The 21252-nt window shown below is 34.7% G+C and overlaps 2 protein-coding genes across 3 annotated transcripts in view; one reads left to right on the plus strand and one right to left on the minus strand.

The window, feature by feature from the left end:
* The window catches only part of IMMP2L (inner mitochondrial membrane peptidase subunit 2), a gene marked incomplete at its 5' end in the record, with an annotated part of 413525 nt that overhangs the window by 239103 nt on the left and 153170 nt on the right, over window positions 1-21252 (minus strand).
* The window catches only part of LRRN3 (leucine rich repeat neuronal 3), a 42943-nt gene continuing 26525 nt past the window's right edge, over window positions 4835-21252 (plus strand). Inside the window, exon 1 of one of the 2 annotated variants that reach the window (XM_072401514.1) lies at window positions 4835-5107. The gene's annotated coding sequence lies outside the window, so the exon portion shown is untranslated. The remainder of the gene's footprint in view (window positions 5108-21252) is intronic. The other variant, XM_072401515.1, reaches the window with a different exon arrangement.

Genomic DNA, 21252 nt, shown 5'->3' on the forward strand with positions numbered 1-21252 from the left:
TAAGCGTTGTAAATGTTAATGACATTCAGTGGGTGAAGTCTATTGCCCCATTTTTTCCACCACAATCAAGAGTAAGACACAAAATAGATCATAACTCAGAGTTTGCTTGAGCTAGCGCTGTAAGTTAAAATTGCTAAAGTCACAACCACAATGACTAAACATATACCAGCAATGCTACATATATGTTCATTAACCAGACAACATATTTCAATTCATTCAGGTTGCAGATGTTCAGTGTAATTACACAGTGTCAAAAACATTTCTAGTGACAGTCAAAGTGCAATCAATGTTAACTTAAAGTTTCACACGAGAAAAAAAAATGTACACTTTGTATTTTATTACAGCCATATTACTAGAAATTTTATTATATGGCTTCTATTAATTATACTAGCAGTGGGGAGAAAAGGATCTATGATTGGATAGAAGGTGTGAGAGATCATAACTTGTGCAACAATTCTCTTTTGACTGTGCTGCCAAAGCCTGCTGAAATGTGTATATCTGTAAGGTATGGGGGGGAAACCTTTCTTATAGTCTACACATGTCCTATCAACGTACTGCCTGGCCTGAACATGTGAGGGGACAGTAGAGTTGTGCCCAAACACAAAAAGAAAAATCTCTATTTGTATGCAAACTTTGATTGAATTCAGGGAGAATGTTTGTATGAAAGGTCCAATGGCACATTATCGTGCTAAATAACCTGTTTTTTTTTTATTGGAACTTTTTTCTCCACTATAGGTATTTATAGGTAATTAAACGTTGTAACGTTATGCATATTTAAAGCTTTTAAGGAATAACAAATGGCATGTTTTGATCTGAAGTCTAATATACTAAATTTAAAACTTTAAAGCAGTACATAAGGTTGCTTCCAATTCTATTGTACTAACCATATAGATAAATCATTATTCATTCCCTTACACAAAAAAATTTAAGTGCCTTACACATGACCTATGCATTACACTGTAGTGTACTTAGCTCATTTAACATTGGGTAACATTAGTAATATTCATCAATACAATGAATACCAGAAAACAAAATTAGAAATAGGAAGGAAAGATTTACAAAAGGCAAACCAGTTTTTTAATGACTAAGTATTTAAATATATAGGTGTGAGTATTATGCAAAAAAGTCACACACAATACCTAGTAAATAGTTACAAAACACAGGTAAAGATTAGTCCTAGCCCGATCAATTTTCTTGGCTACAAAGGACACTAGTCTAAATAGGTTTCCACTAAAAGAGGCTAGTACATTTGGCTCCAAAGAAGGAAAAAAGTAAAAAAAAAGAAAAAGAAAAAGTGTGTTCCATAGAAACACTTGTTTATCTTTTTGGGCTGCCTAAGGGGATAGGTGAGAACCATTAGATAACTAATATACAAGAAAAACATACAGTAGTACATATTTGAATGCCTCAAGTCAGGTAAAACTTGAATAAAACAAATTACAAAACAATTATCAATAAACAGGTTTAGTATATTACAAAAAGGTAAATATAATGGTGTATATTTACACATATAATCAAGTTTTAGAAAGAACATACCCATGAGAGGAAATTATATAATATATAGGAATGGTGCATAGCCAACATAACCAAATCATATAGAGACATTTTGGAGAAATGTATGTTTTGAAATCTTTGATTTAATAATACTTAGATCACTAATTGATCTAATAATACTTATCACCTACCTACAAGAGCTTTGATGGAACAATATATTTGTGCAAGTAAATGGAAGAAAGAAATATGTGGGAAAAAGTACCGATGTGTCGTAAAAAGTATTTTGAGGTTAGTATCATTCCGTGATTGAGTAAAGAAATGTTTTCTGTTTAAAAAGATAAAATTAAGAATGAAAACAGAATACCAGAAATAGGCAGTATACATGTAATATGAATCGAGCCATTGTTTGATAGTAAAAGGCCAGCGGGGGAATACATTATAGTAATATTCTCCAACTGTAGTTTAACAATATACAGGCAATCCTGACAACACAAGGGTAATCATACATAATAGACTAGAAACAGTCAACCGTTACAATATGTTGCTCAGAAACTGCCAATCTTTCTGAAGGGCAATAGACATAATTTCAATGGGCAATAGTTATAATTCAGGAAGAAACGAGCAATTGTGGCAATATGTGGGCAATAAACCCATTTTTCTTTAAACAGGTGGGCAACAAACTAGTAATCTTGACAATGAGCTGGCATTCTAGTCGCCTATCCATATTCCTGCCAGATATAAGCTGTGTGGGTCACAGGCAACTGCATGGGTGGTGCAATAAGCTTAGTGCCGGCTGGTCAAGAGAACTTTTGAGTCACAGAATAGAATGGTCTCTCCAAAAAAAACCCACAGCTGACCCACAGCTCCCGTAAATGTAGTGGTCCGTGAACTCCAAAAGGTTGGCGACCACTGGTCTATACAGCATGAATTTGTACATGTATGTACAAAACAGTGGAGTAACAGCAACCATGAGCTGCAAGGATATTGTTTAAAACCAATTGTTACATTTTTACTCTCTGCTTCCAGTATTTGGGGGTTTTATCAATGCAAAAAATTCAAGCATTGCATTCTTGGGGGTCAGACTGATATTTGCAGTCCCAGAATTGCAATTTTTTTTGGGGAGTGCTGCATAGAAGAGTATATTTTGGACATATTTCCAGGAATATTTTTCTTTTACCAACTCCAGATAAATGTGAATAGAAACCAGCTAAAGCAATTAATATTTGGACTGCTAGATGTGAAAGTAATAATGTGCAAGCCTGGGCTCTGTCAATACCTGAGTGCTGTGTTGCAGCTTCACTAGTTCTACTATAATAACTGCACTAGAACCAATACATAATGTGCAAAATGTTCTCATTAACTATACATTAAATGAAATATCTACACAGAAATATTTACACTGCATTTTGTGTACAAAAACATTGACTGGTAGCCTGTTTTATGTGAATATACTACTATAAAAGAGTAAAGATGACATATATAAAGAAAAAAATGTCTATATGGAGCCGACATGATGGCAGAAAAAAAAAATCACATAAAAAATTAAAATTATATATATATAAAATTATATATATATCAGATAGACACCAATATAAAACAAAAAAAGACCTTACATACCTCCCAGTTAGCTCCAGGCCTCTGCTTCCAGTGTGTAGACTGTCCTTCCCCATTGGTACCCCAAGGTGGGGTACTAGGAGGAGTTCCACATAGATAAATTGGAGGCAAAGGTAAGGCCTCCTCGCCCCCAAGTACAAGAGAAGGCATCAGGCACACCTATATCTATATAAATAACACATACTGCATCAGAAGGTGGATGCTTCTTTGTTTGACATCTTTATCGATCTTTGTTAGTACAGGCTCCTTCCCTGCTCACATTGTAGTTGTAATCCATATTGTTAGTGTTACAATACATTCCCTGTTGCAACATGCACTGGTACTATTAGTCCTTATTGTCACAGTATGTGGTGGGACTTGTAATTCTTACTGTCAGTGTTGCATTGGAAATGGAAAAAAATGATTGATTGCAATGTGGCCTTTCATATAATTTACAGATACAAATGTGGCTCGTTTATAACACAGTTTATGAGGAGAAAAGTGAATTAAAATGACAATGTGTTACGGGACATACAGCTACAATAGGGTGTACACAAAAGCAAACCCCAAGATGAGATTACAGAGAAAATGTTCCTGCGTCCTCAGATATTATCAGGAATCCACAGTATGACACCATGCAGTTTAACCTCACACAGGGAAAGAGCAAACCTATATCAGCTGCTGTCACCTTGGGCCCTTTTAAATTGACACCACTGTGCTAAACTAAAATATTGGTGACAATAGGACTACTTGCCTACTATGACATATTGAAAAGGATGGTATATGAAAAGAATGGTACACAGTTACACAATAAATTTGAAAGCTAATATCTAAAAAAAAAAAAAGAAAATAAAATGGAATAATAAAAATAATTTTGTGTTAAATGTAATTTTGGTAAAATAGTAAAAAAAAAAAACAGTTTGACACATAGGACTCTTTAAAAAACAGGGAATCTGATATTCTCTGAAATGTTCCCTGTGTGAATCTTCCAGGTCCATGTGTTTCAATGACAGTATTTGATTCTCACCAGGGAATGTTTGAGGGAATGTCAGATTCCATGTTTTACATATAAAGCCCATAAAGAAAATTGCACTGTATTAGAAAACTTTTGATTTTGAATGTATAACATTCTATCTCACAACAGAAAAATGTCCCAAAATCAGGCCAGTAAAAAGGACTAAAGCAGTGATGACTTTGTAGCAAATGGCAGCAACAAGATCTGACTTTGGAGGTCTGGCATAAGATTTATAACAGTTTTGTGTTGTGTATAAAAACAAAAAATTCTACAATTGGCAAACCTCTACCCAAGGCGGAATAGATACAATGAACGCCAAAACAAACCCGTTTTATCTACCCCAACCTAAAAAATATTAGTGGAGGATTATTATTAGTGTATATGTTGGGATAGTAAATGTTTATTCTATAGTCGAATCTGCTTAGTTCAAAAATATTTAAGTTTAAATATTAATTTTGACATGCTGTATTACCGGTATCAAAGAGTAGCAAGGCATGTAAGCAAATAATGAGTTCTTTAGGTAGAATGAGATGGGGAGAAGGGCTGGTTTCATGGATGTGCACCTAGGCAGCAATGTCATATAATAGGCATGTGGCTCCAGCCAACCAGACTGTAGCAGCTGTGAGTAGTGTATGCTGGCACTATGAAGCTATTGGCTCCTCTCTGGGGAGTGGAGGGTGTTCAGTTATTAATGATCGCTGAGCAGGCAGCACCATGTCAGTGTGACAAGTGATCGGGTGAATGATGCAGCACTAACCACCAGCACCACAGAAAGGAGGAGAAGGGGGAGAGTCTACACAAGCAACATCTCTGTATTGGATTGTCAGCATCAGCCACAGAGAAACAAAGCACTGGCAGCTATGAAGGATCTTAGCAGGCAGAAGGCAGCTCTGTTCACAGTGCAGGATATGTGCAATTCAACACAACTATAAATGTACACAGTATTTAGTATGTACTGCAGTTTGAACTAAGGAATTCACAGAGGAAGCACAGGATTCTTGGTGGGTAAGTTCCCAACATTAATTATTGTTACAGCATGCTTGCTTGATTATTTTGATATATGGTCTGATTCAAACAGTAATCTAATACAAATAAATATGGAACCAATCTGATGATCATAGGAATGTGAATAGTGACAGGAGGTTGTAGAATTCATTTCAGCCAGTGCTTCATTTCTGATCCAGAAGCTTTGTATACTGGTTGCTTAGGCATTTTCTGTGTATTCAGGAATGTAAAGACTGGGATCCCAAAGCCTGAATGAGAGCATATCACACACACAGCTATTGGATTTCTGCCAGGCTACATCTTAGGGATTGTGGTAAATGACTTCCCCCCTAAAATATATCCTCTTGCCAGTCTCAGGACAATGTGGATAGCTGTTTGCTAATGCAGGCCTGACTGACGCATGTTAAATGAGGAAAAAAAGAAGAAAAAAAGATGTATATTAACTAGACAAGTCCTAATCTCCTTAGGCAATTATCAAGCTCACCGCACAAATGCTTTTAGGGACATTTTCATAGTATTTTTCATACCACTTTCCTCCTTGTCCTTTTTAATGGTAAATGGGCTACAGACTTTAGAGTTTTTGTCTTTTCCCATCTAAAGACAATTGTTATAAAAATTACAGCCTGATACACTGCAGCCCATGAAGAGGTTAATAAGACAGCAGAATAAGCCTGAAGTCAGAAGCACCTTTGGGAGAGGCAGTGTGCTTAGAGACAGGCTTTACTTGAAAAGAAATACACATATTAGTCTTGCATGGCAAGCACAAGTATTCCCACAATACTGAGTGCCTGCATAAGACTAAATGCTGCTTTTCAATTCTCTGTGATTTAAAATATATCTGCTGAGATAGTAGGCCAGAGCAGCAGCAAGGGTTTTGATTCATCTAAACATAATTAATAAAAAACAATTCTTTGGAAATCTCAGGATGTGCTTATCCAGAAAGTTGTTTGTGAAACCTTGCTTCAAAACGTACATCCAAAATGTACAATCCTTTTAAATTCCCTTACTGACTGATAGAAGTCACATACAACCTGCTGCTGGACTTTGGGAGCCAGTTTTTCAAAGTACCCATCATGAATGATTACTTCTAGCATAAGCTTGCTAAGTAATGTAATATTAATAGAAAAAGAAGCGTCACCCACACACAGTCACCATCATAGTACAAATCCATCAGTGGGCAAAGGCATATCGTAATATTGATCCATCACTGGGCAAAGGCATAATGTGTGCATGGACAAATCAGTAACAGTGCAGTAGATACTGGTAGCTATTATTATACTGATATGTGAAATGTGCAGATAACGGCTTAATAATAAGGGAGTTAAGCCACAAGCCTTCAGCAAACAAGCTCTAGGAATTTAGAAGAGCAAAGCCTAATTTGCTTTAAAGAGAAATAAAAGACCGTTCACGTGGAAGGGAATTCAAGCTTTATTATTTTGCGGCCAATTGTTACATTTCATAATGTAAATCTGCCCTTCGTAAGAAAGCAAAAAAGTTATTTCTATCTTTGCCAAAGTCACTTGTATATCAATTAGATGTTAAGAGAACATACAAAAGCTTAGTGGTTTAACTTGACTTACAGTTGCCAAGAAACGATTTCTTGCTCCTTAAGGCAATGTTGGCTTCCTCTACTCAGTCAAATATTTGGTTTACAATAATGTCAGTTGCAATTCGATGATCACCATGTGTAATGCTGCTGTCTATATACATATATGAATATAATAATCTACAGCTACATCAGATTTACATATCTCACACATAAACAAAACTGACACAGCCCGCTATAAATTAATATAGAAACTCATTACATAGGCAAATTAATATTTATAGTGATCCTATCAATGCATAATACATTGTACAGCCGAGCACAACTGATACTTTACATGCTTGCAAAAAGTAAATTGACTGTTTACTCATTTGCACCAGTAAACAACATTTGCAGTCAGTCATGTTAGTTTTCAGGACTGACCAAGTAGTGATGTATGTAGGGTTATTGACTGATTCGGGATTGAATGACACAATTTAATCAAAAGATGGACATTTGCCAAGAACTGGAATGGTAAATAAGGCTATTTCCAGACGCAAGGAAACATGCTGGACCCAGGAGAAAAACAAATACAGCTCTACAGTTGTGACTCTAGATCTGTGATATAGGACTCCCAAGTAAAAAAAAAAATAAAGATAAAATGTAATTGGTACATAAATCTACAGTAGTTTTACTCAGGCCTGCTTGGTACTTCATGATTTCAGTAAATGTGCATTATATATGAATTTTACACACCAACACATATATGGCAGTTGTGTATACCTCTAGGTATAAATATTAGAATTTTAAAATTATGTACTTTTCCAACAAGTTATTATAGTAATGCATCTGTAAATATCTTGACATACTATATCAAACACACGATTACAACAACCTTACATGTGGCTCTTTGTATCTAAATTTCTTTTGGCTAAAAGTAAATTTGGGTAACAAGCGTTTTCTTTATCTGTATCACATTTGAAAAGTTTTCCATTCTTCCATACAAATACTGGCATCTTTAAAATGTATGCCATACCAGAAAAGTATAATTCGGTAGCTTGAAGAAACAATTATTCTTCTTCAAAAAAATAAATATTAATAAAAAACATCACTTATATCTCTTTTGCCAAATTTAAGAGAGCTTTGACTAAGAAAATTCCTAGTGACATAATTTTTATTATATAAATGCAATATATACTCTCAGTACTTTAGGATTTTGGAGTGGGTATCTGTTGCAAAGAAGAATATCTATATGAAGCTTCCGATGGAAGCTGGCTTTCTCTGACTATTGGGAAACATACTTGGTACACAGAAGTGACATCACTCATTGTGATGTTGAATAGGTTCAACTGCATTGTCCTTGAACTACCAGGCATAATGGCAGGCGCAGAAGGCAGCTTCTTTCTGAGGATTCTCACAGGTATTTTTTCGTCATAACCTCCCAGGAGTTCACTGCTGCAAAAAAAGCAACCATAATTGCTAGTAGATGCAAACTGTAGCTGTCACACCTTTAGACCAAGTAATTCAATATTTAGATAAAAGATCAGTAGAAAGAATTGTACATTTTTACATATTACTTTAAAAAATTGAAGGTAGACTCTGATAAAATAAAAAGGTTGCATTTTGACTTTAATCTACAAATGGATTGAACACTCAAAAGAATCCTTATGACATTGCATGTTATTTGCTTCCTAGCAACCACAACAAGCAAAACTACTCTACTTAAATCTTTGTGGTTTAGAATTGAAAAGCACTTCATATACTAATTGTTTGATATAGCAATTCTTACATACCTCTTCAATGCAACAGCCAATTAGGTAAATTCATATACTCTTAACACATCTGGATAAATGTTAATTTCAGCTCTTTTTAGCTACTTCCACTAGATGTGGTTCTTCTACTTGTGAAGGCCAAAGGTGGGCTTTTCAAAAGGTCAAAACAGACATCCCTTGCAGAAGGGACATAGACAATTCTGCAATAAAATAAACAACCAATTTGCATTTTTTTATTTTCATAGTATAAATCTGCTTTAGGATAACTGTAGTGGCAACATTGATATTTTAAACGTTTGTGTATAAAAAGGTTTGTTACAAAATGTTAGAAATTAGTGGCCCTTACGGGTATGGGATGGAGTGTTTGTTTTCAATAGGCATTCATACTGGCATGCAATATGTGAGGGCAACCCATTCATTAAAATAGGCTTCCCAAGTTCCCAGTTCAGAAGTAAAAATGCATGCTGGACTTTTGAAAATTAACACATGTTGTGCGCCACAGCACGTTAGTAAAGTGTGTTTGGGTTGCCATTAGCCCTGTACCAACAATCGTGTTCTCTAACCTAAGGCCCCCCTAATGGCGCTATTAAATATAACACCTTACTACCTACATTTCTTTGGACACTGCGTTTTTTAAATGTTTTTTTAAAACGTTTTAACAAACACATTAAAATGTCATTGGCTAAATATGTAAGTCACAATTTTATATTATCAATCATTATCTTTACCCTTCGAGTATAGATTTGTTTATAGATTAAATGTAACACATGCAAATTTTTACAACCTCTTTTCCGTGAAATAACATATCCCATACATATATTTACACATAATAAATTAAACTCCTCTCAAGTACAGCTTCAGATCACGCAAGATGCACACACAACATTATTGTAATCTACGGGTGCATTTCCATTACAGCAGGCATGTCAGACTTGGGATTTTTGGCCCCACACAGCCCCACCAAACATATTTGTAGCTGTCCTCTAGTTTATACAATTTACACTGCTCTGTATAATTTTGCAGCCAAGTGCCTCAGGAAAAGTTTTTAAACCACTCTTTTTGGGATAAAATTTTGTAATTTGCAATTGGTACTATAATATTAATTCTAGAAAGAATATTATGGTTTTTGATACTTAAGCAGATGTGGCACTTTATTCAAGAGGCAACAATACGTCTGTGCAGGCTAAACCTTTTTATTTGATATGTAAACATTTTCTGAATAGACTAGGAAAAGGTTAAACTTATTTTTTTTTGTTTGTTTCCATAGACGTATGCACTGACATCATCAGCAATCGCAGAGGGACGCATACACGAATGCCAGGTGTTCTAATTCTTTCCATACTTCCATGCAAAAAGAAAAAAAAAATTTTTTTTTGCATGGAAATTTATTTTAGATTGTAGGCTATAATTCTTAGGCATAACTCACTAAAATATGTACAAAATTTAATGAAAATCTTTAAAAAAAAATTAGTGTATAATGTAATGTAACTGTACAGTAGCTTATATAATATATATATAAAACAATTATATATATATTATATATAAAGATTTCTTTGTATTGGACTCAATACAGCTTTTTTGTATTGAGTTCAATACAAAGTTAATTGAATTTCCCGCCCGCACCGACGCTTGCAGTGACGTCACTGCGAAACCCCAGAGATGGTCACTGCACACGCCGGGTGAAGACAGAAGAGGACAGACGTCTCCGGAGGAGCTGCTAAGACAAGGTAAGTATTTTTTTTCAGTTGTAACCGGATTGTCATACAATGTTGTATGACAATCGGATTGCACTGTAACGCGTGTTTATTTTTTTAGCTACCCCGCGCCTGGTTCGGGGTAACGGATAGTAGCAACTTTTCTTACCTCGAACCTGGTGCGGGCTAACCGCCCAGGTGGTTAAATGTACTAGGATAAGAAATCCCCCAATCAGTGAGTTTTCACTGGAACAGGTATTCCCCATTTGAAAACTTTCCCTAACGTTTATAATGACAATGTTGGATTTCCAGTGCTAATGATCTGATGTTTATTCTGTATTTAAAATGTCTGTTCTATATAGTCCGTTATACTTTCCATTAACCTCCCAACCGTTAAGCCCGTACTTTTTCGTATTAAAAAAAGTTGCAATTATCGATAACCCCCGTACTTTTCTCACTCCCCACTTACCTGCACTGTTCCAGCATCGTCCTCCAGCGTCGATCTCCCTCTCCAGCGTCGGGTGCCGTCTCCTGGTCCCGCTGATCGTCCCGCGTCGTTCTCCTTCCAGCGCAAAATGAATGGTTGAGTATCAATTAAAAATAAATACAAAGTATGTATTTTGTATTGGATTGGATACAGGAATTTGTATTCAATCCAATACATAATGAGAGTTTGAATTTTGTTCTCATTTTGTATTGGATTGAATACAAAGTCCTGTATCCAATCCAATCCAAAATAATAGAAAATATATTTATGTGGTTTTGTCTATAGGTATGTGACGGACACTAGGGAGGTGTTTTAGAAAAATATATTACTATACATTATACCGAATTATCGCATTTTCAGTATTTTTCATTTATTTATGTATTCTTGTTTAAGCTGAATTTTGTGTTTTTCCTTTAATTTTATTAAAAGTAATTTTTTTTTTTTTTTACATGATTGTGTGTTTCAAACATTTTTTCTATTCATTATATCTACTAGACCCCTATTCGGACATATTTCTGTAAGTTACAGGTCTACAATTTAAAAAAAAAATTCATGAAAACCTGTAACGCTTTTGGTACAGAAATCTAGACATCAGTGTAACGCTCAGGTGGTTAAAGGAGTCCAACAACAAATCATGTTAGACATAAACTAATTGTTTTGCATCTGGTAAACAATATGTTGAAAACAAAGTAAGCAAAAGTATGCTAAAGTTCATTTTCCAATAAAAAAATACTTTTGCTTTCTCATAAGAAATAACTTTGCAATATTGCAAACACTAGCAGAATGTTTATCAAATTAAACATCTACTGTTTGTCCTTGACAAAATTCACCTAAAATTAGATTTGATAATGCCTGAATTAATCCCATTTGTGAAAGGTTTTCGTAACTAAAGGCGGTGATGGCATTCTAAGGAAAATCTAGTTACGCAAAAAGGTGTTCATGGAAAATATAAGATCTATGGTTGCCATGCTGTGGCTTAGCTTTAGTTTCAAACACCAAAACAAATATAGACAAATGAAAGACTGCCTTTTTTTTTTAACCCTTTCCCCCCCCCATTAGGCAGGTATGTGATGCTAAGCTATTGCAGCCAGACTATTCGCAATTCCAGACTGAGGATAGCATATTCCTCCATGATAGTACAAAATCTTAATAAACAGTAAATTGGCTTTAAAAAATTCCTTGCTGGCCTCTACTACTAGCTAGCTACTAGCACTTTGGAGCAGAAGCAGTTAAGTCTTTGTCTAAGTATTTTTTTTTCCATGCAGTGGCTTGGGAGCCTTAATATCTCTAATATAACAACAAGTGCTAAATGGAGGTCAGGGAGCAGATATGCATGTGGCTATATATGTCAGGGAGAGTTTTTCTTAAAACTAAGGGCTCTATTTATAAAAAAAAGACATGTATCTGGTATTTAATTTAAGAATTTGTTAGTGGTGGTGGCACCCTGGTAGAGATCCACTGTGCAAAAAGTGCTGCAAGGAATCCCAGGAAACATATAAAACGTTTTGGTCACATGTCATCTCCGACCTTTACCCCAGTCTTTTTGAAAGTCTGTGGCCACATGTAGTGGAAGGAACACTGGTGGAGGGTTTGCTTTCACATGTTCCCAACTAAAGCTTAAAAAATATTAACATAATTATATTTAAATATTGAATAAAGAATTTGACTAGACATCGGCGACATTTTGTACATTGCCTTTCCATCTACTTTAATCTATACATGGCTTACATTTGTCATTTATAGTTTTCCACACAAGAATATCAATCAAAAGAAATGCACTCATAGGCAAACAATATCAATGTTTTTAAGACGGCATAATTAAAATACATCTGGGTTACCAATCTTTGTGTACATGTTTACACAACACAGTATAATAAGTAGTGCTCCCAGGAATCCATCTAGTCTACTGACATCATTTATTTGTCTTTCATTTCTTTAGAGAGAGATCTAAATCAATAAGTTGAGTGCCATCAGTTAAACTGCACCACTGAGGCAGCGTGTTAAATGGTGTTACTGAAAACAACAAGGATAGGAAGGAAGTGCTGCATGCTTCATGATAACTAAACAAATTGTGTATTTTGTAGATTTTGTTATGTCTGCTATCTACAAAACTTCATAGGTTCATAAAACCAAGAAGGGTTATTTTAATAGTGCAGAATTCTTACATGCTCATGTGAAATACCAAATGTGCTCACATTGCAAGTCCCCATTTAAAACATTTTGAATCAAATGCCTAGGAAAAAATCAATATGTATTTTGATGAGGTCTCTGATGTAGTTTACTTTAGTGAAAAGAACCTTTCAAAGGACATTTTTCACCATCCTCATGAGGAAAGATATACAGATGTTTGTTTATCTCTTTAATGACAAAAAGGTGTAATTGTATTAAGTGGCTTTTACATTCTTAGAAACAATAGGCGAATAATTAAATCCCACTTCCCACATTGAAGTAGTATGCATACGTTCTACTCACTAAATGAGAATGAGGACATTTGAAAATTAGGTGAGATTTCTTAAAGTATTTAAACTTAATAAGTTAGTTATGTTTTTCATATTTCTCTCCACCAATTCCAAACTCCTCCATGCAACCATGGCAATATGGCAATTAGTTTAAATAGGTTGGATAATCCAGAACAACCAAGCTTTTGCTTATGTAACAAATTGACTTTTTTAGTAGTGTGTATAGAACATATTGCTAAATGACAGGCACCTTGTCTTTAACTTTATAAAAAAGACCTGTTATCTGAAAAGTGCTCTGCAGTAGCACCCCCCCTCCACATTTTATGGATGTATCCACTTATTATAAAGCTAAGGGCTGGTACACGCTGATTTTAATTTCAGATCCCATAAAACAATCAGATCTGATGTCACTCAAAAACAAAATTTACTTTAAACTAATCATTACCAACCAAGTTTCTGCACCTGGATTGATTGTGCAGCAATACAGTATGTTGGTAAATCAAAAGTCCATAATTATGTTCTGTATGTACTGCAATGGCACTTTGTGTTTTGCAGCAAGATACAAAACCAAATTGTAAAGTCGCACTGCTGAAGCACTCCTATTGGTTGGTAAAATAGCTAACAGGAATGCGGCTGCCTTCCAAATATATATATATATATATATATATATATATACATACATACATACACACAAACTAGTTACAAGTAATACTCATACTCATGAGCTGTATATTATTAAAATATAATAAAATAATAAAAATAAAATAAACATAGTAAATTACATTCACCTGCATGCTTTGTCCATTGCTACAATGCACACAAGGTGTGACATTACTGCACATATTCATACAGAATAATATACATGTGTCCAGTGTTTTGGGACTTCCGATTACGAATTACAGTTACTAATCAGATTGGTCAGTCCAGTGCTAAATTGGCAGTTGTGTGGTTTGTACTAGCCTTAAACAATCTGTTAAATAATATGGATGGCATCATGTAAAGCAGGGAAATGTAAAGCATCATATAAAGCAAATCGTCATGATCCACTGGTCGATCAGAAAGGCAACAAGAGTCCATCACGAATCCCTGCCTTACCCCTACCTACTGTTTACCAGCAGCCCTTCTGTACGTCTATAGGGATGCTAGGGATGTCTTTCGGTGCGTGAGAAGGCTCCGTGTAACAGTGGGGAGGGAGGCAGGAGGGCAGGCTGAGGTGAGCAGTGTTGGGCAGCCCAGTCAATTCAGGCTCAGTGTCACGGTTCAATTACAGCGATACCTTTGTACAGATTAGCAGTTAACTTTCTTGTGCAGCACATCATTCACCTATGACAGGTCAACTGTAGCTTTCCTGTCACTATAGTCTTGTAGTTCAATGTCTGTGCATTGTTCTGCCATTCAATTTCTCATTAGCTTCAATCACTTCTGTGTCATAGTCGGTATATATAAATAAATATATGTTTAGCATTTTTATTGTTGGTAGATCATTTTGACTTAGTCATTTTAAAAGTAGCTTGCAAGGCAAAAAAGTGTGGGCATCGCTGATGTAAAGGAAAAAAAACAACTTATAGTGCATAAGAAAGTTTGCCTTTGTCTTTAAATTGGTTGTGTTTAGATTTATACTGCTGTTAATATTTAATGCAGTAGGAAAAATGTGGACAATTTAATATGGATAACTAAGGTTACTGATCAGAAATGTAATAAAAACTTGGAAACATCATATACATAAAATATTTAAAACTGAATAGTACAAAATGCAGTCCAGAAAATCAACCAAATGCTTCATTCAAATCTTAAAACCAATTTGTCGGATTGTCACTTTTGTCTAGGAATAGTGACTAAGGTGAGTGATTAACAGCTGTGCGCTACAGGGAGACAGAGATCTATGATGTATATGAAACATATATTATATGCCTGAGGAAGAACAGGTCTTAGCCTTGGAAAGGCAGAAGGCTCAAGGACACATATTTCATGTAAAAATTATCATTTGCACAGAAGTCTTGTTATTTCAAAGTAAATGTTGAAGAATAACCAAGGACACACATTAATATTAAATTCATACAAATTTATATTAGCCAAGTATGCATTAGGATAATGTGTTACAGGCACCTAACTGAAATGCAGTCAATTCCTTACTGCTGATAGAACAAAAGAATCCATACATAGAAGAACTGCTGACCAAGGTTCCATGTTTTCAAGCTTTCATTAAAAAATAAAAAAAACATCTAAACTAGCCAAAGTTGTTACTTATGTTTTTGCTTTATTAAAAATAGAATAATTTTATCCAATGATGGATTTATGTTTTACACTTACTGCAGTGGTAACATATCCAGATTTTGTCTAATATATTAATCTGAACTTTATAAGTACAGACATTGCTGATACATATTTATTTTTTAATTGAGCTCTAACAACTAACCCTTGGCTCACAATACTATGACTGTTTCCCCTGTTATTCCAATGAATAGTGCTCTAGACGAGATAGTCATTTAACAGACACACAATCCTCAGCACAAGTCCCACTGGATTTAATTATTGATATAATGAAATAAGCTTTTCTTATAAGCTTTATTATTCAGATTACTGTGAAAGCATTCATGTCCCTTGTATCAACTAGATTGCCTAGAAAGAAACTTTTATATATATTTTTAATTGTAAAAAAAAAAAAAAAAAAAAGCTGCTATAAACTAACCACTTGAGCAAGCATACAACAGCTGCTTTGAACATGCCTTATAATAGGCACAGCATATTACTGTATTCCTTGGGGCTTTCTACTAATCTGTTAAAGTCATTCAGTACTTACAAGCTCACCTTGCTGTGCTGACATTATGGGGTAAAGGAACCTAATAAAAAGTGTCCGCACTAGTCTGTCAGCACTTTTAAGTCTGTTCAGATTGTGTCAATTTTTGTTTGAACTTTGAAACTGTGTGAGCAAAAACTAGTAAGTCAAATTTCCTATTTCTCAATCCCACATAAAAAAGACCATAAAAGGTCAGTGGGCTGCTCAAAATTTAGTTTTATTTATGATACAAACTTAAAAGTGTAATCCTAAGTAAAACTTGTGCAAGATTCTTTATACTTTACACAGAACATTAAATATGCGTGCTTTTACTAATTTGGAGCAGTCAGGGAATAAATGAAAGTTGAGGATTAAGTACTATACTATAAGGCTGTTTAGCTTTTAAATATGACTAATAATGTCAAAAAATATTTTGTGTTTCCTTGTATACCTGTGTTGTTAAAGTGCAAACTCTAGCCAACCATTTTTCACTCTTGTATGGTGGAAGTTTAAAGCATCAAATAATTCAGCCTCAAAAATTTGGATGTTACTTTAGTTATTAAAAAAATATTGTATGTATGGTTTTCATCTAACACAAGAATATTAATCCTGGCCATGCACAAGCTATAAGTAGGGAATTCTTACTGTATTTTATAGATGGATTGTTGGTTTCTTGAGGTCCACCTCTCACTCCCTGACATGTAAGCAATTTGTCAGATTCAAGCACTTATTCGGTACAAGTTTACAAATATGTTGAATCAAAAAAAATCTTTAGTGCTGGTTGCATGCTGGCACTTTCTTTTACAAGCTTAAGTTTCAGAAGAAAATTATATGTTTGATGTTCCACAATCATTCAGAAATAATATAATTACTAGAGTTTTCATAAATAATATTAAAGGTTAAGGAACTTTCAGATTCTGGACACTACTCTGTTGTAGAATCAATTAATTTGCTGTTTATGATAGGCAACAGAGACACTTTCCCATTATGTTCTGTTTTTTTATTTCATACATAAACCTTAATGTCAGTGCAAGTTTGTTGATCTGATTGGATGCATTGTTCCACTAAACATCTGCAGAATGATCTGAAGGGAAATTCATAGCAGTGGGGAATGATATGTAAAAACCTTTTAATATAACTGGATAGATGACAAGGCCTAAAGGATACCCAAATGCTTAATCTATATATATGGGACTTTAGGTATCACTCTAGTGTTTAGAATAGTGCTTTGAAAGTAAGGATATATATGGGGTACAAACTACAACAGGTATATTTGCAACACCACCGCCAAAAAAGATCACCTAGGATGGAAACGTTATGACTATTTTTACCTTTCATCCTGATTCCCCACCTAAGAACATAACCATTCATAACAATTACCTCAGCTTACATCTAAAGGTGGATTACCATGTTTCAAAAGGAACTAGTTCACTCCACTTAACATTAAACATTTTTGCAGTCATTTACCATAGGGTACCAGGTTTCCTATAAATATAGCTAAAGGAAAAGTGATTATTCATCTTATAGGATAATTCCAGCACACCATGGAATGACATTTCATTCAAGATTATACCACTATAGAAACACAAAGAGCTCGCCGTCTCTAGCTGGTTGTTTTAAATTGCAGCATTTACTGCTGAACTTTCTCTGTATACAAGCAGCAAATTTAAAATGTCAGATAAAAAAACTGGAACAAAAAAAAATAATAGAAAACAATTAATCATAGTCAAATATACTTGGTTCTAATCAATTATAAAAATAAATATTATACTGAAAAATAATGTAATACACAATGTGCCCTAGCATTACTTATGTGGTCAAAGCATAGAAAAAAATGGCATTATATTTGAAGGAAAAAGTGCTTTAACCTCCCTAGGGGTAACCCGGAGAGTGACTCGGGGTAGAAAAAAGTTGCTGCAAGTGGTAACTCCGAGTCACACTCGGGGTTGGAACACCTAGGGAAGGTTAGTAAATAGAGCGCTTACCTGATCCGCCAGGGTCCGGCGCCGTCCAGCGCCACAATCTCCGTCTTCTTCCTGCTTCTGCATCCGATGAGTCACCGGGGGAGTTCTGGGTGACGTCGGTGCGTGTGTACGTCCTGGCCAGGCTGGAAATTCAAAATCCATTTGTATTGCATTCAATACAAAATAACTATATTGAATGCAGTACATTGGATTTTTATGTGTAAAAGCAGTACATTGTTTTTAAGAACATTTATTTTACAGTATATATAATTGTATGAGTATAATATGTATTTTTTTTTAATTAAATTTTTTTTTAAATATATAGATTTTTTTAATTTCTTCAATTTATTGTTTTTAAATGAATTTGTGTTTCAAACTTTATTATACTCATAATATTATATTATACTGTAAAATAAATTTTCATGAAAAACAATGTACCGCTTTTAGACATTTAAAACCGGAAAGAAATGAACCGCTAGGGAGGTTAATGTCCAGGGCACTAATAGCAAGTTAAAGAAAAAGTTAAGTTCTAGAGTAGCTGCTAACTTTACAGAGTCCTAGCTAGCGGCTCCATCAGACTTAAGGAACCTGATTAATCAATTTTTTTTCTTTTACCTTTGATGCGGAGGCATCAGTTTGAGAGCTTTGCACCAATCATGAACTTAAAGAAGAAAGTTTAGATGATAAATAATATCAAAGGGGCTTTTAAACTTTTTTAAATCTATGATCCTGTGAATTATGATTGGTGTGAATTATGAAGGAGGGGGGTTCAATTGAATTTACTGCTATATCAGTAAATAACCAGTAATAATAATGAAAAGGTGCTGTGTATAACATCTGCTTACCTCACCAAAGAAAAGGGAGGGTTTGCCTGGGTATATCAAGCCTCATTATTTGTGAGTCACTGTCCTGGAAAAGGTACAGCCAGGTTTGCAGTTTTTTAGATCAGTGACTTATTATACAGATTGGTTTAGTTTCACGGGAAAGCGGCTTTGAATTTCGGAAGACAATGGCAGCCTGGATATTTATCTCAGATGGCATCATTACAAATATGGTCCAATTACATTTAAATACATTTTATGATGGGCATTTTTTTAAATAATATTATGATCAACTTGGCTATAGTATTAATTCAAAAATAAACACCGGCAGCTTCAAAAACATCACCAATTTTGCAAGTCACATAAATAAGGTTATAGGAGAGTATCTGCAAGCATGATATGTAGCATACATGGTTTTAAAGCAGGGGTATAAAGAACTTCCATTTTCTGAAATTATAGTCACTGATAACTATTTAGGAGTAATATATTATTAAATGTAATAAACAAAACTGCAATCACCATTTTTAACCTAGAACTATTTATTTTTTTAACCAATCCACCTTTGAAAAGTGAACACACAATGGGATTCTGTTGAATTTACTATTTAATTATATTTTGTACGTCTGGTTCTTTTCAGTGTGTATAGTGACAAATGCTAATTTACAAAATCAATACAGTACTGCAGAAGGATCTTGCTTTATTATGATGATGTGGTGCAAGACAGTGACTGGTGTGTAATTGGACAGATAACACTGGGATGTGTCAGTCATATAGAGAAATAAGACATGAAGTACACGCTAACAAGCTTGACATTCGTTACCATAGAAATAAGTAGAATATATTCTTTCACAAAAAAATTTCCAAAATGAAGCAGAAATGGCCAAATATATTTCTGTAGGCCTGCAGGGAAATAACAATGGCTTCCAATACAGATACACTTGCATGCAAATATAAGTATCAGACATATTAGAAAATCCCTTTTTTTGCAAGCTACATTTAAGTTTGGACACTTTTCAAATCCCCTTTTCAGCCTTTGTATTGGTAGAACTGATTGAAAAAAAAATGGCAGTCTAAGGAGATATAACATTACATATATACACACAACATTACATATATACACACACAATTACAACACGAGAACTGCAAAAGCTAATAGTAATTAGCTACAGTTATTTATTTTAGAGTGTGCCATGTCATGGCAGCTCAGTTATTTGGGATGGACTCATCAATGGAAACATGTATTTGTAGCATTCTAAATAAATGCCAATTCAATACACCTAACACTTTGTATTTTGTGTGGTGCGGTGCCATTTATACAATAATCATTTCATATATACATACAATAATATATATGTTACCATTAAATAGAGGAAGATGTCTGTGGATCATTGAGGATTTTTTTTTAATACCATTTTTACGCCTAGCAAGTGATATATTAAATGTATACATCATCCCCAATGTGTTTTTTTTACCTTTAAAGTGTACCTAAACGCAGAAATTTCACTTTACATAAAAGGGTAGACAACTCTTTTTTTTAAAAAGGGTGCAGCACCGCCCCCCTAATTCTCGATCGAGAATGAATGGGGGCGCAAAGCCTCCCGAGATACTTATGTCACGCATGCTCTTGGGTCCTCCTTCTGCACATGTCCGAGCATCTCTGGCATGCGCAGAAGGAGCCTTTTTGCGCAAAGAAAATGTTGAAAAATGAGAAAAATGTTGCCAATCTCACATGTGCGCAGTGAGATCAGCAAGTTTTTTTTCCATCCTACGTCACCCGATCTTGCGCCTGGGTCGGGTGACGCAGGATGAAGAACCAGGAAGAAGAGGAGAAGATGGGACAGATGTTGGGACCTGATGCAAGACACCCCCGGATGGATCGGACTGGCCTGCAGGATTGAAGGAAAGTGTTTTTGTTTTGTTTTAAGCACTTTTCAGTTTAGTTATATTTAAAACAAAAATCATTTGGCTGTTTTACTTTAACCAATTACTTGTACCAGTATTACCTGGAATTACATTATTTATACTTTTTATTCAATACTGCTGATGGTATTTAATGCTACACATAACTATTAATGTTTAACTGTTTATTAACTAGTAATTAACATATTGTAGCATCATAATTTTCTATTAAAATTACTTCTCCCAGTTTTTAAAAATGTAAAACTGGATTAGTGCACACTCCTGCCCTACAGTCAGCTTTGGCAGCTAAACTCTGGCACAGTGCAAGGACTACAACTGTAGTGTGATGTCCTACATAATGTTCTGTATATTGATTTACACAAGATTAATGTAACCAAAAACCACAAAGATCTGGAGGCAAAGCCACAAATTTAGGACTTTATTATACAGAGCTGGTAATGATGACATATTTCCATTTGTATATAGATTAGGTACATAATATACATAGTCAATAGCATGGTTCACTGTTCTGGGTCATAACTTATTATACGTACTAGTTTTAAAACCACAAAGCCGGGCAACATGTCTCGGAAGATATACCTGACCTTGTGTCTTGCTTTGTGTGGATATTAAATGTGCTGCAGCATTTCAACAAGCTGTCAAAAAATTGGACAGCCATTTCTTCTGATTACATTTTCTGGATTATGAAGATTGCATATTCTACAGCATTAGAAACCAAGTAACCAAG

This window comes from Pyxicephalus adspersus, chromosome 2, assembly GCF_032062135.1.
Source record: "Pyxicephalus adspersus chromosome 2, UCB_Pads_2.0, whole genome shotgun sequence".
NCBI lineage: Eukaryota > Metazoa > Chordata > Amphibia > Anura > Pyxicephalidae > Pyxicephalus > Pyxicephalus adspersus.